The sequence below is a fragment of the Cupressus sempervirens genome, chromosome 2 (genome assembly GCF_028749045.1).
Source record: "Cupressus sempervirens isolate cs-2001-9-10 chromosome 2, ASM2874904v1, whole genome shotgun sequence".
NCBI classification, from domain to species: domain Eukaryota; kingdom Viridiplantae; phylum Streptophyta; class Pinopsida; order Cupressales; family Cupressaceae; genus Cupressus; species Cupressus sempervirens.
The window spans coordinates 6,780,159-6,798,199 of record NC_143119.1 but is presented as its reverse complement, the minus strand read 5'-3'; the positions used below and the strand labels follow the sequence as shown (position 1 = coordinate 6,798,199).

The 18,041-nt window shown below is 32.8% G+C and overlaps 1 long non-coding RNA gene across 1 annotated transcript; it reads right to left on the bottom strand.

The window, feature by feature from the left end:
• Nucleotides 1–6,766: 6,766 nt before the first annotated feature.
• On the bottom strand, nucleotides 6,767–10,646 carry LOC149570821 (uncharacterized). The gene is made up of 2 exons (XR_016358364.1): nucleotides 10,338–10,646; nucleotides 6,767–7,195 (listed from the first exon to the last, which is right to left on the bottom strand). It is a non-coding gene; the product is annotated as an uncharacterized LOC149570821 (long non-coding RNA).
• Nucleotides 10,647–18,041: the final 7,395 nt, after the last annotated feature.

Sequence of the window (18,041 nt, the reverse complement as noted above, 5' to 3'; positions counted from 1 at the left end):
TACAAGAAGCCTCTCTCTAACACTAGTACAAAAACAACAATATATTACTAAATAAACTACTAAAAATTGTAGACATGTGACAAATTTTGATCACGTGACCAATGGTAGTTTATTGCCAGACGTTTATCTCCCAACCAAATTTATGACTAAACTATTTTAATCATTAATTTAAATTTTTATTGTTGTTACTTTGTAGTTTATATAGTAGTTTATTTGGCAATTTTGGTAGTTTATTTGGTAGTTTTTTGGGTAGTATATATGGTAGTTGATTTGGTAGTATATTTGGTAGTTGATTTGGTAGTATATTTGGTAATTTTTTTTGGGTAGTATATATGGTAGTTTATTTGATAGTTTATTTGGTAATATATGGTAGTATATTTGGTAGCTTATTTGGTACTTTATTTAATCATTAATTTAGTCATATTAGGGCACGATGAAATTGAACCACCATCCTCATACTTGTAAAGTAGGTGATCTACCATTGAGCTAGTACCCTTTAAAGAATAATGCAAAAAATTGACAAAGTTGTCTTCCCAACATTAGATTTACCATGATCATGGCCACTATAATATGATGTACTCTTAAAGAACACAAATTTTAGTTATTATGAAAAGTAATAATCTAAATCTTTATCAATAACAATTCAATAATTTTAAATTCTTCTGTTCAAGCATTTTAAAATTATATTTCATGTCAATTACACTTCTCTAAGTTATTGTAGTGATAGACTCTTATAAAATATAGGATTAAATATTTCCTCTTAGGTGTTCATTTACAACTGATGTTGACATTTATTGAACCTTAGTCTACAAACAACATAAAAATAGGAATTTGATAAAAATAAGGCACATGAAAAGAAAGTTTTTTTATCAATGATCTATAATTAAGTTGTTCCTAGTAATAGGGAAAGTGGTGACGATTCATAAATGTAACAAAGAACTAAATAATATATTTATGATAAATTGCTTAGAAAACCTATAACAAAAGGAAATAATGGACTAGTAAAGTTTGGTAGGTAATGGCTATGTTTCACCTGTTGATAACCTCAATTATAGGATAAGCCCCAGAACCATACATTGATGGATCTTGAGATGGTTGATCATAACCATAAACTTCATATCCTTGACCATAATGTAATGTCCCTTTTTTACAGCTAGATTTGAATGATAATAGAGCCTAAATACGGAGTTAAACAAAAAAATAAATTAAACATAAATTTTCACTATCTAGAGAAAAAATAAATTTTATTAAAAAGAAGAATCACTGCTTAAAATTTTAGAAAACTTTGAAGCAAATGTGATTGTCTGAAGGCACTTTTTACATCATGTAATCATTTTCTATAAGATCTTTAAGAGTAGCTATAGAAGAGGAATTACAAGCTTGGAGAAATAGATAGTTGACTTACAATTGAGGGAAAAGAACTATTTTGAGAATTACCATGTGAATAGTATGTAGACCATTGCAGGTCTCCACCAGCTGTTTTTTCTTTTCATGATCTCTGTAATAATTGAGACTAGCTTGTGTGCATTGAAAAAACAGAGTCACTTGCTATAATAATGAAATGTAATCACCATAATAATACCAATGTTAAGAGCCTACAAAAGCCATGTATAGTGGATGTACAGAGGAAACGTTGAATTGTGCCAATTCCTCCCATGACCTAAGAGACTGTTTTTTAGGAGAAAATTCTTGTGAGGAAAAAAAAAAGACTACCAAAAAAATTGATCCAACATGCTTCAACTCCAAGAATAACAATGGAACCAAATTTCTTGTCCTTGTAATTCCATTGTTAGACAAGTCCAAACCCATTACAACAGTCGAGACATGAATGTGTTGAATAACATCTATTGAACCTTTGGCTGAATTAATTTTGTCAAAGACATTGGAACTATATGTGACAAAATAGAAAATATAATCAAGAGAAGAAAATATTAACATCATATTTACACTCTGTATGAACAAAATCTTGAATTCTATTCAACACGGTTAGAAGGTGTAAATAGGGTTCATTAAAAAACAAAATGAAAAAAAAGTTCAGGAAATGTAAGCTTTACCAAGACAAGATTCAAAACCTTGGTTAAATCATTATTAGCCTAATAAGAATATTAGGGACCATTAAAAAAGCACTCTAAAATATGTTGGATGTTTTAGAATATCCTCCCTCTGTATAGCTAATTAAAGTAAGAAAACATAACAAATATTATTCTTCCATTAATGAATTCTTAACAAGATTTTTATATGGGCATGTTTATAATGTGACTGTAATGCCTTTTCATTGTAGTTTGATTTTGAATTGCAGTCTTCGTAATGGTGCACAAGTTAAACGCATGGTTTCTTTGTATTTCTCTCAATTGGATACAAAGAGGGTCAATTCCAAAAAACATAAGGCCAAATATTAAAGGTTGCACCTATATATATTGAAGCATAGACTAGATACATGGGCTCATATTAACAAAATCTATTTGGACTATTGAGACCAAATTACAAAATGGCTCAGAAACAAGTATCATTGCAATGTAACTAAATTTAGCTACCTAACTATTTATTATATTAAGTACTCACCTATTGAAAACATATACATCAAAACCAATAGAGAGCATGACACTTTAGTAAGCTTCATCACCTTATGCTTTGTCTTCTTGTAGGTCCCCTTCTTCCTCCACCAAAGGAAAAGTGTGCTTGCTGTCTCCAGAAATCACCCCTTCAACACAACCCTTAAGGACTAGACTTACCTGCTTCTATTTGCAATGTGCAGCCAACACCTAGCCGTACAACCTGCTCTTAGGGCCTCACAAGATTCCTTCAAAAATTAGAGTGAATAGCTTGCTTCCTCATGATGCTATAAATGATGAACTTATCAAGGACATGTACGGCCAGCAAGGGAGTCAATCCTTACACCAAAATAGAGTAACGATAATCATCATCTTTCATTCTTGTGGAAAATCACTTCATTCAGATTACTACCAAAAAAAAAAAATTCAATCTCTACAAAGATTGTCCCTAATATTTCCCTAATACTTTTCCTAGATTATTAGAAAATTGTTTGGTATAATTCCTAGACTAAAAATAGAAGTAGAAAATTGCTTGGTATAAATCCAAGAATGAAAATAGAAGAGTATTCCATTGCTTATTAAATAGTTTTGCAGTTCATTGTCAAATTACTGTTGGAACGTAATTTTGGATGGCAATGCCAACAATAGTTGGTTAACCATTTACATATTTTATATTGCATACATTATAGAGCTGTGCAGCTTTTCACCAGTAAGTTAGTATCTCAATTACCATATTCCCTCATCTTGCTCACATCAGGATCTTGGTAATCAAAATGTGCCAAGGTTTGGATTTCATACTAACATTTGAAAAAATCATTCAATAAGATTAGTGGGGAATACTACATTTTTCTGCAACATAAATCACAACCCTTAGGGTGTTCAAAAGTATGTGATCTTGATTAGATGTTTTTTATTTTAATTGTAGGTTGTTTAAATGAAGTAACAGTAGTAACACTTTTGAGCATTGGACACGCTAAATCTCAAAAACAACAATATGAAGTTAAATACAGAAGTAACTATTTTCAGCAATTTCCATACAATAGTTATCAATCTAATAAAGATATTGATTGTGATTAATGGTTACCAAAGATTTAAAAAAATAGTTAAAAAATTTCTCAAGTTAGATGTGTTTCTATAGGGTCAGAAGATGCATATACAGAGGGAAGATATCTGAGGACTCTATTTTCTGCACTTCCATTCACAGGCTCCGCTATAGGTCATGGCTAATAGTTGTAAACCAGGTAAAATAGTGAGGACACACAGATAATTTTGATATCACTTCATACTGATTATATACAAATCTACCATCGTGCCTGATGAAAATTATATTTAATCTCAATTTTCATTGAAATAATCTAATAAACATAAGGTTGACAATGGAATGCATCATTTTACATATTAAAAAATATCCATTATTGGCTATGGGAGAAGTATAAAATTATTTGTGTCTAATGTAAGATGATTAACCAAATGGACATCATTGGAGTGAGGGGAATAGATAAATGTCAACAAAATGAACACAAAATGGATTGATTAAAAAATGCATCTTTCCATTACAAAATCCGTATATAATGTTTTTAAAATAGGCAAAAAGAAGAAGATAAGAATCTGGGGGCTGGAACCTTTGTGGGTACTATTCTAGGATTTTTAGCATTTTTGTTACTTCTCTTGCTCATTCTCTTTCTGTGCAAGAGGAAGAGAAGAAGTAAGAGAGCTACAATTGTTGATGTAAAAACTATTAGCAAGCCTCTTAAAATGCAGCTGGACAAGGCCTCTGATGCAGCTGTGTATTTATCATTGTCCAATTCCAAAGAGTATTATTCTGTTATTATGCAGGAACATGATAAGAATAATAAGAGGTTCATTTTTTACCAAGGTGGTCCGAGGACTTTTGATCTTGAAGATCTTCTGGGAGTGTCTGAAGACATTCTGGGAAAGGGAAGTGTTGGAACCGCATACAAGGATATTTTAGAGTTTGGAATATTTGTTGTAGTTAAGAATTTGAAGGATGTTGTCATTGGGCAGAAAGGATTTGTTCAGAAGATTTAGTGGTTGGAAAAATGAATCAGATCATCAGAATCTTGTTCCTGTCAGATCTTATTATTTCTCCAAGGAAGATAAGCTTGTTGTGTATGATCATATCCCAATGGGTAGCCTTTTCGCTCTTCTACACGGTAACAAATGAGCAGGTTTGAATGCGAAATAAGATCTTATATTTCCCTTGGTGCGGCTATAGGCATTGAATATATATATGGAAATGGTAGCCAAATATCTCACAGAAACATCAAGTCTTTATACAATTTTCTTACCAAAAACTATAATACTTGTGTTTCAAATTTTGGACTTGCTTAGTTAGTGAGTGCAGCTACATCTGCTAGCCGCATTGTAGGATTTACAGCACTAGAAATTAATGCTCAGATAATTTCACAGAAAGCTGATGTTCACAGTTTTGGCGTGTTACTTTTGGAGCTTCTAATAGGTGAAGCACCTCCGCATGGTTATTAATCAATTGTTCGTAAGGAGTGGACTGTTGAAGTATTTAACATAGAGCTCCTAAGAAACCATAACTTTAAGGACACGGTTTAGTTGTTATTCCAAGCCTGCATCTGAATTAGATATGAGGTCAATCCCACAATTTGATTAAAAACTAATATGAAACAATGCTGAGAATTTTTTTGTCTCTTTCATTGCGTTGAGTTCCAGGATGTTGTAGAGTTGCTTATTTTATTTCATAATTAAGGTAACGTTTTATCGGCTAGTTACCAGAAGATTCTTTGAGTTTCCTCCTAGATCCAATTCATTCCTTCATTTCCAATTTTTAGATAAGAGAAGTATATTGAAATGCTTGGGACATTTATGGCATTTCCCTAAAGAAGCGACCTATCTGTGATCTTACCAGCAGGTGCTTATGATCAAGCATATTTTGTGTTTTCTATGTTGATGATTTTGGAGAATAATTGAATAGAGATTTATGGTGTTTCTCCCGGGGATGTCCTTACATAATTAATGTAGGGAAGTATATAGAGAAATAGGGTTTGAAGCTATATTTGTTTGTGTTCATCTGCTATGAAGATGGATATTCCTTGCACAATTGTTTATTGTTCTGAACTAGTTTTTCTTTGCAAAACAAATATAGGAAAAAAGAAGAACTTTCAAATATAGAAAGCCTTATATTGTAGCAGATATCCAACCTTTTTTCATAACGGAGATTAGGATTCTCAGGAAACACACAAAACATATAATGACTGTTCATTTCTCACCGCTACTATCAGGATCTTTGTCTGAGTTGTTCGCGAGCTATTTCACTTGATCAGCATCAACTTTTTAAGAGTTAAGATTCCCTGAGGTTTTAAACTAAGATGGTCTGTAAAGGATTTTGCGATCACAATAGGTTTCTGCCTCAAGAATGTCTCTTCCCTATTAAATATTTTCCAAAAATATCTTAGTAAGTCTAGTTGTCTTAAAATAGTAAATAAACAAACCAATTCAGCAAATCAGGAGTACTTAATACCAACTTTGCAGGTCAAACTTTATTTAGAGGTGGTTGCTACCACTATACAAAGCAATAAAAACTTTCCTGAAACTGGGTATGCGGTCTTTTACAACATAAATGCACCTCTTTGGCAATGGTACATGAATAAGATTTATTTTCAGATATCTGGCTTAATTCTTTTTGTTTTGAAGATTGTTATGAGAAACTGACATTGTGTGAAAGAACTGAAATGGCAGAATTCTTTCTGTGGGTGTTTTACTCAATGCTGAAGTGTGATTGAGAGAAAAAATTCATTGTCACAGCCTTGTTTCCTTACTTGTTGGTTGTGTTTGAAGGCCTTTATCATAGAGCTAAATTTTTTCTATTTATTAACTTGGTGTAACAAACAAAAATTGGCTGTTTCGAAACTATTATTTGTTATTTCTATGCCCTGCAGCATTTTCAGTGCATCTAAGAGTGACTGGAGGTTAGTCTGTTAGTGTTGGGTATATTTCTAATAATTTGGTATAGTTTGGAGGTGAGTTTGATATATTTGGCAGAGATGGATGTATTTTTTGGCCTATTGTTATAGCTTGGAGATTTTCAAGTATCTTGGAAGAGTAGCATTAAAGATATTTTATCACTGTCATTACCAACAATAACTAAAATAGAAGAACTGTTCCTCACCAACTTTGTTCCTAGCCATTTTCATGTTGTGGCTCATCTGATTAACTATATAATGTAATAAAATACCCTTCTTATCACAAGAGGTCATAGATTGACACAACAAGGCTACATGTTACAGATATCTGATAAGGCATATCTCACACTCAACATGACTCGGATAAGATAGTCAGATTATTTGTACACTCAATGCATAACATTGAAGATAATGGTATACAGAAAGGGATAAAATCAGAAATAATAATCTATACGAACAATATATTAATAGGTATCAGGGCAGTAGGAAGCGCTCATGAAGAGAAGAGATAACACACTTACAAATATAGACACGTTGTGATAAAGGTTTCCCTTGCTGTAGGAAGTATTGGTTGTGATATGGATATACTAGTGCCCATACACTTCTAAAATTACTCTCATCATGTCAATCATGTGGACGTAGAAGTGCATCCATGCTTGAGGAAAATAATGGGAGTTTGTCACACTGCAACTGCATAGATCATATTTATAAGGAAGTGCTGGAATTCTCAATAGTTATTATTCAATTATATGCAGATCCAAACAATAAGCATTAGACTATTTCTCCCGACAAATTATAATGTTTGAGACTTCCATAATAACTATTAATTTCCCTAAGATAGTGACTCATCTAAAAGAGATAAGCATCTAATTAAGGAAAGAAGTGTCAGTAATACCATATCAATAAACTATACACTAACACCTAAATTTAATTTAGAAATCATTTTTAGTGTCCACAATTGAATGGTCAAGATGCCTAAGGATATCATTAAGTGAACCGCAATGTTACTAGAAAGTAATAGCAATAAAATAATCAGTTATCCAAATAGACATTTAAAAATAATTATATTTCAAATTTAAAAAATGGTTATTAAAGTTAACATTAATCAAAATTCTTAATTTTATCGAACGTTGACATTAACATGAAGATAATCATTTTTAGTGATGACTAAGCAGAGATAATATCTATTAGGAAAGATAAACAAAGAAAGATTCACATTGTAGAAAGGATTAGGAAATCATCAGTCTAGAAGGAAGAGGATGTGATTGTGGTATGGGAAAATTTCAAACACTAATTGCATCTTTTCAAGTTAAAGTTGTGTAACTCAAAAACAAAGTCTGAGACTATTCACAAATTCAGATATAACTCTTGAATTTGCTACTCAAGTTTCTAATCTAGAAATCGTAATCATCTTCCTTGGCAATATGTTTTTTGAGTTCCTGCTCCTATTGTTGCTTTTCTCAATGCTTTTCACCACTCTCTTTCTCCTTTTTGTCTGCATTCGGAGGAAGTGCAAAACCTTAACAACTTCATTGTGCATGTTGAGATAGAAAGCTATTTGTAAGATGAATGGAAGTTAAGGCTCATTTGTGGAGTAGACATCACTAGTCTCTTTTGAGAGCGTCCATGCATTAGCATGGTTAATAGTTGGATCAATAACACCATCATGGATTGCTTTTGCAATAATGCTTTCAACATCTTCTACAGAAGTATCTGAGTTCAGCCTCAAATTATTATTTAATTAATATATTTATTTGTCACCATAATTTGTCAAATTATGGATCCATTCTAAATTATATAATCATTTGTTCTCTAATGTTCAATTGATGTAAAAATCTGTTCTCACCGAGGTGGGGCTGAAAACATATAAACACTACAGCGAAACAAAAGATGAATCTGAGAATCAGGATGTAGTCCATCTTTCTCTTAAGGGAAGTCTCTTGATGGAAGATGAGGCAATGGCATAGAAGGTGTGGGAATATGCGACTGTCCTAAGGATTCAGTTTGAGCTGTAACACATTGACCTCTTGATGGAAGAGGGGCTTCAACTTATCCACTTGAAAGGCACGATGCCAAATTATTTGATAACCACTTTTGGACCCATGAACCTGAAGAAAGATGGCATTCTCTAGAAATACCAAGTGTTAGGGTTCTAGCAGGTTGCTGCACTACAGGCTGGTTCTGATTGGTTCTAGGCAAATTCAAATAATGAGAACTTTCTTTTGCAGTCAAAGAACTCAATATATTTTGAAGAGGAGACATGCCTGAAGTTGTAACAGATGAAGAGAAATTTCCATTAGCATCTGTAAATACTGATGGTGAACACATGGACAAAGGAAAACTAAGCAGTGACTGTGATTGAGATGATGGAAGCTGTTGCAAAGCACCACCAATATTTAGAATTTGAAAAGACTGCTGGCATCCACATAAAAGGTGTATTCAAATTATCTCAGTTAAAATTTACTTCTTGTGATTGCCTCTATTGGTTCCACAGAACAACTATGAAGAGTAAAACACGGTATCATATGAAGAATCAAATTTATTTAGAGATGCAATTGATTTCCTTCATAATGACAGTCTAGAATAAGAGATATTACATTGTTGGTACTTAGAGGCTTATTTTTTTGGGAATGTAAATTACTAACTAGATTGGATTCCATCTGTGAAAGTTTTCCAAGTGCTGCAACCCATGCCAACCATTTTAAAACTTAAATAACTTGTTCCATGTCAATGTTCCCAACGTCTGAATTCTGGACACATCAAACATCATAAGAAAACAAGTAGTAATAGTTACATAAAATATTAGATAGCATGATAAGATTCTTGAAACTCTGCATGAATGTGGTCAACTTAATAAGGATGTCAATTAGAATAGTGCCTGATGGGTTGTGATGGGAAATATATTTGGTAACATAATAAAAGTTTCTTTTGATAGGAACTTCCCATCTCTTGGATTTGAAGATAGATAATCTGGAAACCACTCAAATGTGACAACAAATTCAAGTTCAAATTCAATTTTGTATGGCTAAGGGACTGTTAGGATACCTGATAATAACATTGTTAGGGCATCTTTTCCAAACTTGACTATTGCTATAGGATGAAATCATGGCCCATCTTTAAATGTATTAGCTTTGTGAGTAGATGAATGGAGCTCTGCACTTACAGATGCCCCTGTATCAAATCTTTTCTAAACTTGACTATTGCTATAGGATGAAGTCAAGGCCTATCTTTAAATGTATTAGCTTTGTGAGTAGATGATTAGAGCTCTGCACTTGCAGATGCCCCTGTTTCAAATAGAGATAGAAGTGGTCATTTACATCTTCTTAGAAAACTCGTACAGGATTGTTTATTTCTTCAGTTACTCCTACAATAGAGTCTTTAAGTGAGATCAATGTTTAAAAGGCATTAGTGCAGAACCCTCGCCAAGTTTGTAATCCTTCTCAGTTATCTATTGAAAACCTAAGGTTCTGCAGAGGAAGGAAATAGAGAAGCTTTTTTTTAGGCATCCTATATTTTTAGAGACTTAGGTTGGTGTTCTAGTGTATTTGGAATTAGGCACTCGTACTGGCCCTAGCACTGGTCACCTTATTAATAAAAGAGGTAAAGGAAGGAAAACATAGCTTTTCCCTATCTAAGGTACATTTGAAGGAATTGGAAATCTTTGAGTTACCTTGTGGGTGACCATCAGAGTGACCGGTAAAAGGGTTATTGGGATTTTCTATCACATTATCATAGGAAGATGCAATGTAGCAACTGCCAAGTCACACAACAACAAAAGTACAATTGAAAATTAACAAAATCAAGAAAATGTTAACATAGAAGAGCCACTTACTTGGTCCCAATACCCGGTTCTTGGTATGAGGGTCCTTGTTGTGAGCAATAGAGAGCTTGGATAGGCCTAGGTAAAAATTTGGAGAAGCTTTCAAAGCATTTATAGTTTTTATCAATTTTCTTTCACTAATACTAGCTCATGTTGGAAAGCGAATGTAGTCGAATGCGATAGAGTATTTGCGCATAGTCTAGGGTTTATCACAACAAACCGCCTTCAATATTTTTTCAATATCGTTGAGATCGTTTGCCACCCGGCTAGACATGGCGTCTGAATAGATATAGCCGGGCCCTATATATGGCTAAGCGGGTAAGCATAACTATCTGGCTGTTCTGTTCTGAATGAAGAGAAGATATACGATGAAGAGAGGTTGGGTTGTACTTTTCTTTTTTTGATATTATTAAAAGTAAGGAGCGAAATAACCATCCAATTTTCTTTATCTTATTTAGTCAACATGCTCTTCGTTATCTGTTACGGATCGATATGTTTGACTTCATATAGTTTTAAGTTAGGTGTTAAATTTTAAGATCTATGATGTTTTAATTTTATTTTTACATAAAATGATAGTATTTGATATGAAGAATAGTTTATTTGTACATTTGGGAGAGGTGGTTAATAATTAAAAGAATGTTTTGTATTCTTATTTTCAATGTACTATGAGATTTGTGGTGAACTTTTTAATGTAGAAGAGAATAATATAGCTTTTTATATTTTTTATGTACTAATGAAGGTGAACAATTAGTCTAATTATTAACTTGTTTTTTACCTATTAGGCGTATCGATAGGCAACTATTGGCCAACTAGATGATTTTTCAATGGACTTTTCATTAGAAAATTTCAATGCATGGATATTGGAACATGGATGGTAACTAGACCCTTTCACCTACATAGAATATTATTTTGAATTTCTAATACAAACCTTAATATTCTAACATCCACATAATCTTTTCATTTGAATTAAATAGAAAAAGAAAAACCAAATGTAAACATTAAAATATAATATACTCAAATTGTTTTTATAAAAAGTAAATTCATAATTAAAATAATAATACAATCATATGTTATATTTACAACTATAAGTACCGCATATATTTAAAATTATACATCATATATGTTATATATTTTGATAATTGTGTTATATATATATATATATATATATATATATATATATATATATATATATATATATATATATATATATATTTACAAAGTTTAAAATGAAAGAGAAAATGAGGATGTGTGGAGTTGGGGGTAAACGACAATAGGACCACTAGGGGCAGTAATCTTTCCAATTTATGCCCTTGTCCATGCTTCCTTATTGTCTAGATGTGTTTCACTTTTTGGACGATGAGAACATCTAAATAGAGGACACATTTTGAGAATTACCTGATAATTTGTATAGGTCTAGGTAGTCTCTCAGAAATAGATAACAACTGTGCAACCTCTAGTTTTTATCATCTTCCATAAAAGGGTAAAGAAAACAAGGAATACAACAAGATTTATACAAAATATTTGAATGCAGAAATAGGAAAATGTCCTCAAATTATGTGGCACAGAAATGAAGTGGGAAACATATTTGAAGAGGGGGTATTGAAATTAAAAGTTGTGAATTTTGTGTAGGCTAGGCCCCAAAAAAGGTTGAGATAATCAAAGTTGAATCATGCAGGGACAATGGGAGAAAAAAGAATTGACACCATTTTAGAAATTAAAGATGTGCCAAGAATTAACAATAAGAGGAGTGTCAAACATGGAACCCACATATGCAATGTTCATACACTTTATAGATGCTAATAAAATGAATAAAATAAATATTGAAACAAAAAGTGCAAAAAATACTATTAAAAATTGAGGGATGAAACATGTTTAATTGTCTTGCATTTTTGGAGGAGCATTCTCAACAATTGATCATTAAGGAGTTTTCTTTTGAGTGCATGGAGGGTTTTTATTTTCTTCAAAAGTTCAGACATATGTTGAAGGAGTTTGAGTGTAGATTGGGGTGATTTTGAGCTCGTTTCTAGTTCAATATCAATTAAGAGGATATTTTAGGAAGTTAATAGATAATGATGTATTGATGTGATAAAAACTCCATCAATGAGTATTAAAAGTTATAAAAAAGTTAAAGAATATATTAATATGATAAAAAATTCATCAATCATTCATTTCACCATTTGTTTTGCTGACTAATTATTAGTGACCCATTGTTTAGTCATTTATTTAATCATCTATTTGGTCACTTATCTTTGTCTAACCTTATGATTTTACCTGATGACCATATTAGTCATTGATTTAGTCACTTATACTTACAAATCACAAAACATTACTTGAATTTGATCACTTTTAGTCATGTGACTAAAAAATTTAGTCTCAATACTAAAATTTTTAGTCATGTGGTCATCTATTTACCAAAATTCTACTAGTGTAAGGAAGCTTTCTTTTTTGAAATTGTAAAGGAACTCACCATTGGTCCCTTTGGTCTCCTTCAGCATTGCTAAAATATTTATATATATATACATTAAAAAGAAGAAGAAGAAGAAGAAGAAGGTCCAACAATGAAAACCAATTTCTAGCATTGTTGGCCTACTACTTGTTGAAAACTAGTTTATCCAGTGACTTGTAGTTGTCAGACTCTTTGGTAGTGCTAACTAGTTTGCCAACACTTCTAGGTGACACTTGATTGAAAATTAACTTCTCGATGGTCTAGTCTCATACGTAAAAAAAAAAAAAAAAAACCTCCAACAATAAACTCTAATGCATGTGACATGAAGGTCTCTTTGTTCCTATCACCCTTCTCTTTGCGTCCCTTACTCATGGCCCTCCTATCGCTCTGGGTTTTAAAGTGGACTGTGTTATTTTGCATGCCATGAGTTTCTAATCATTATCTTCTACTACTCAAATTTGATGTCCCTGTCACACATTCCTTCTTGATTCTTTTACTATGGGTCATTATTTTCTCCTCTCATGTGCTTGCTATCTCTTTCCTTGGTGTTGGCAGTGCTCTCTGTTCTTTGATGGGTGATCTTCTTGGATTTTGCTAACATCCTTAGTTCTACCTTCCTCACTGGTGCCACATTAGGGAGTATCTTCTTACCTTATGATTTGTTTTATGTATTTTATTTCTTTTAGATGATTATTTGGCATCACCAAGATGGATCAACTACTTAGGTGGGGGTTTTGTGCTAGGTCATTCCTTCCATGTATTTTCATGGGTCCTTTTATGTCATGATATTAATTATGATCACCTTGCCATTATTATCATTTGTGGGGTTTATGCCAGGTCATTTTTTCACATTATTTTTATGAGTCCTTTTTTGGGTCACAATATTAATTGAGATCATTTTGCCATTATTATCACTTTTGATGGTTCTATCCCCATTTATTCTATTCTCTATTGCTAAAACCATTTGCACTTCCTATGATTTTTTCTGTTGCTTTCCTTCTTGTTCCCACTATGTTAAATTTTCTTTGAACTCTGTCACTTGTCACCATGGGGGGTTAACACCTTTGTTTTGAACTAGACTCATTGGATAAGTTGAATGTTAATGAGGAAGCATTAAAAATCTTCGCTCATTCTGGATGGACAAAGTTATTTGAATTCCTGTGTGGGTTTGATGCTACCATAGCTATAGAGTTTGCTACGAGATTTTAGGGAGCTAATGCTATAGTCTGAGGAGTATAATTTCCTATGAATTTATAGATCATTTCAATGGTCACCGACCTACCCCAAATTGGTGACCATTTCTTTCCCAATTTGTCATCAAGGGTTATGGATTTGAAGCCCCATAAGAAGTAGTTCCTTTAGTGGGGTGAGTCAGTTGAGAATGTCCAAGGGCAAGGAATGGTGCAAAAATCTATACCATCATCATGGGATGTTGTTGCTAAATTCTTGATCAATTACATCACTTGTGAAAGATGTTACAAGCATATGTTTGTCCACCATTTTTGCCTCATGTTACACTTACACTATAGTGTTCTTGTTAATCTTTCGTATTATCTATTTTGCTCCCTGAAGTGGTCCCCTGACCAATATAATTAGGGTCATCTTGATTCTTTGGCTTGCCATGGTTTAATTAAGCTGGCTCAACCTATTCTAGAGTGGGATGCCTTTGTTAACCAAACCAATACAAATAACCCTAAACTCCCTACCACTGATAATACCCTCAAAGCTAGTCCTTCTAAGAAATGACCTTTGAAATCTTTGTCTTTTCCAGGCCCACAAAAATGAAAAGTCCTAAAACACAAAATTTCTAAAAAGAAAACGGGAAATGAAAACCAAAACCCTAGCCCACATCCTATGCTTACTCGCCTAAAACAACATACCCCTGATAGGTTACAAGGATTAGTTGAAACAGTTGGGTCTGTATGTGATATGGAAATTCTGGGTACAAGGCAACCTCAGACTAAGAATGACCAGCTTTTAAGAAGATTGAGAAGCCAACAATGTAGGAACAAAAAGCAACAATATCAAAAAGAGGATCTTACTTCTGAGGGTCTAATTTTAGAAGAAGAGGAGGCACTTGAATATTCTAAAATATCTCAAGAACAAAGAGCCGACGAAGAAATTGAAGGCAATGAGAATGCTACTTAGTTTGGTGAAGGAATTGGTGAAGAGATTGGGGAAGAGGCTCGACAATGTAATATGAATATTTAGGGTACTGAAGATGAAGGCACTCTAGAAAATCAGCAAGAGAATCCTGAGATTGAAAACTTATAGGAAGATGCTCGGCAAACAACTAAAGAGGTATGCCCTGCTTCTTACGTGGAAAATAATCCACAAGATTAGGATATAATGAAGGAAAATCCAACCACCAATACCAATATGATTCTTTACCAAGATACACAAATTGAGCATCCTCTTCATGAATCCTCTCTTGTAGTGGTTAATCTCAGTGATCATACATCCCCTGTCGCTTTTACAGTTCAGAATGACGTCAATCTAATTGCTATAGGAATGGGTGGAACTCATGGAGTTCCTAAAGAAGAATAGGGCATGTCACTTCTCTCTAATACATAGTTATGGAGGATTGTCACTCAACTCCAACAATCCAATCAGCAACTACAGTTGCAATTGCAAACATTTGTTTCTCAAGACAAGGGAGCCACTGATACAACTGGAGTTGAAGAGAATATGAAGATATTGAATGTCAAGCCTATTGGATCTAATCAATCACATCATTTGCATGAGGACATGCAAATTCTTTAAGCTGGTGGGAATGATGGGTGTGCAAATGTGCTTTGTTTTTGTACATTCTCTATGCATATTTACCATGCTTTAAGCCTTCCCTAATCCCTATTATGCCATTAATCATCAAAGAATATAATACATTTAATAAAGTTTTAGGGTATGAAATATTTCCTAAAAATAATAATATCTTGATTTATTTTGGTATAGGAAATATAGGTGATAGATGAATGAATATGGAGCCAACCACCTAGTTGGAGAAGTAGTTCAAAGGTTGTAATTTTGTTATGTTATTTTGGACAAATAATATTGAATGTTTAAATAGATCAACTTTAGGCCTTATGTTATCTTGGCCAAGTTGATTTGTAATCAATTATGTGCGGCCAATGGCCAAACCAAATTATTATCTATATTTAGGGTGAAGGCCATCAACCATTATAGCTTAGTTATTAGAATTAGTTGAACATTTTAAGCCTATATAAGTAAATGTTAATCGCAAGACAATATGCATATGATATATGAAAAAATCTTTTTATATAATCTCTGAAGATCTTGACATAAAAAATGTGGAGTTCTTGTAGCAGCTAGTGTTAGAACATCTCTCACCACATAAACCAGAGGAAGGGCCCCCTCTCGAGAAACTTGGTGAGATTATTTTAGTTTGTGTTGTGAATATTAAAGCATTGATTGATTGTATGAATTTCCTATAGATTTAATTGAATGTTTGCATATATGTTTTCAATTGAGTAAGATATATGTAATACTTGCAATTAATTAAAGATTTAAATCTCATATACGGTAATTGGTTTGTGGCATTTCTACCTATTCAACCTTCTATATATCATTACTTTGTTTCTACACAAAGTACTGAGCTATCATTCATGAGCCATCATCCATTGTAGAATATTTCCCATTATAACCTTCCTACTGCACCCAACTACTTATTGATAAACCTCCTATCACTATTTATAATACTTCCTATTGCACTCTGTTATTCAAATCTAGTCTGTTGTGAACAAATTATTGCCACAACTAAAACCCCCTATAGCAACCAAAGTTGATTTTAATAGTTGATCAAACCAAGCTTTATAGTAGCATTTATAAAACATTATTCTCAATGGTTAATTGTTTAGAAGTGTGTTTTAAGTGAATTAATGAGAATCTAAACTTTAGATTAAACATAAAGATAAATCATAAAAACCCATTTATAGTAGTAATCTTAGATGTATGGTAATTTGGATAGTTTGATTTATTAGCAAGTAGTAATTTACATTCGTAAACCTCTTGTTTTATTGTTTTCATCCCTTGAGAAATTAACCGTTATATCTCTCACGAGTTTATGAATCCTAGATTGACATTATTAGGGTATTTTTGATTCAGTCATATCCATAAATAAACCATCCAATTGAACCTTAGTTTTACCCAACACCTGTCATTTGTTTCAATTGCAATGAATTTGGTCATATTGCTGCAAGATGTCTAGAAAAGAAAAATTACAGAGGTGGTGACAAGTAAAAGAGTAGAAGAGATGAAGACAACAAGGACTACAAAGAAAAATGCAAAAAGACATGCTACATTACTGAAGAGGAAACAAATGATGAATATGATGATGAAGTGATATATGTTGCAATGAAGGACAAATTTGATGAAGATGAGGCTATTGCACTTGTGACTTGTGTGAATAAGAATAACATGTGGATCATTGATAGGGGGTGCTCACATCACACGAATAGAGACAAAATCAACTTCATTACATTGAATTATTATGATAGAAATAGTGTAAGATGTGGTAATTATGCACCATATTTGATAAAAGGAAAAGGTTCTGTCAAGCTCACAGATAAGATTTTATGTGAAAATACTTACTATGTTGAAGGACTTAACTATGATTTGTTGAGTGTGTCACAATTGAATAATTTGGGATGTCAAGTTGAATTTGAAAACAATGTTGGTAAGATATATGACACAAATGGGAGACTGATAGGAAAAAGTGATCAGACTAGAAGTAATTAATTCTATCTTGACTTTCAATCAAAGGCAACACTGTTTTCTTCTTCCCATTCACCCAAAGAGTATATTGGATCAATCTTCCATCATGTACAACATATCTATCATATTGCCAAGGTCTACCCAACAAAAATATGACAACAATCCATTGGCATAATATCACATAGAACATCATCAAAGTAATGTCCAATCTTGAACTTCACAATACATTGCTTACTTACTAGTATCTTATGTTCATCCTTGATCCATGAAACATGATAGGGTTTGGGATGCTTCAGCCTTTGCAACTGCAACTCTGTAACCAACTCGTTTGATGCCAAATTTGTAGAACTTACACTATCAATGATTACCTTGTAGCATTTTCCAACCATCTTACATCTGGTCCTGAAAATACTTCTTCTTAAAATAGGTTCCTCATCACTTCCTTTATTACATAAGGTTATTCTCACTACCAAATTTTATCCAGCCTCAGGTCCACTTGGTAAACTCTCAATATCTCCTTGAATCACATCATTTCTATT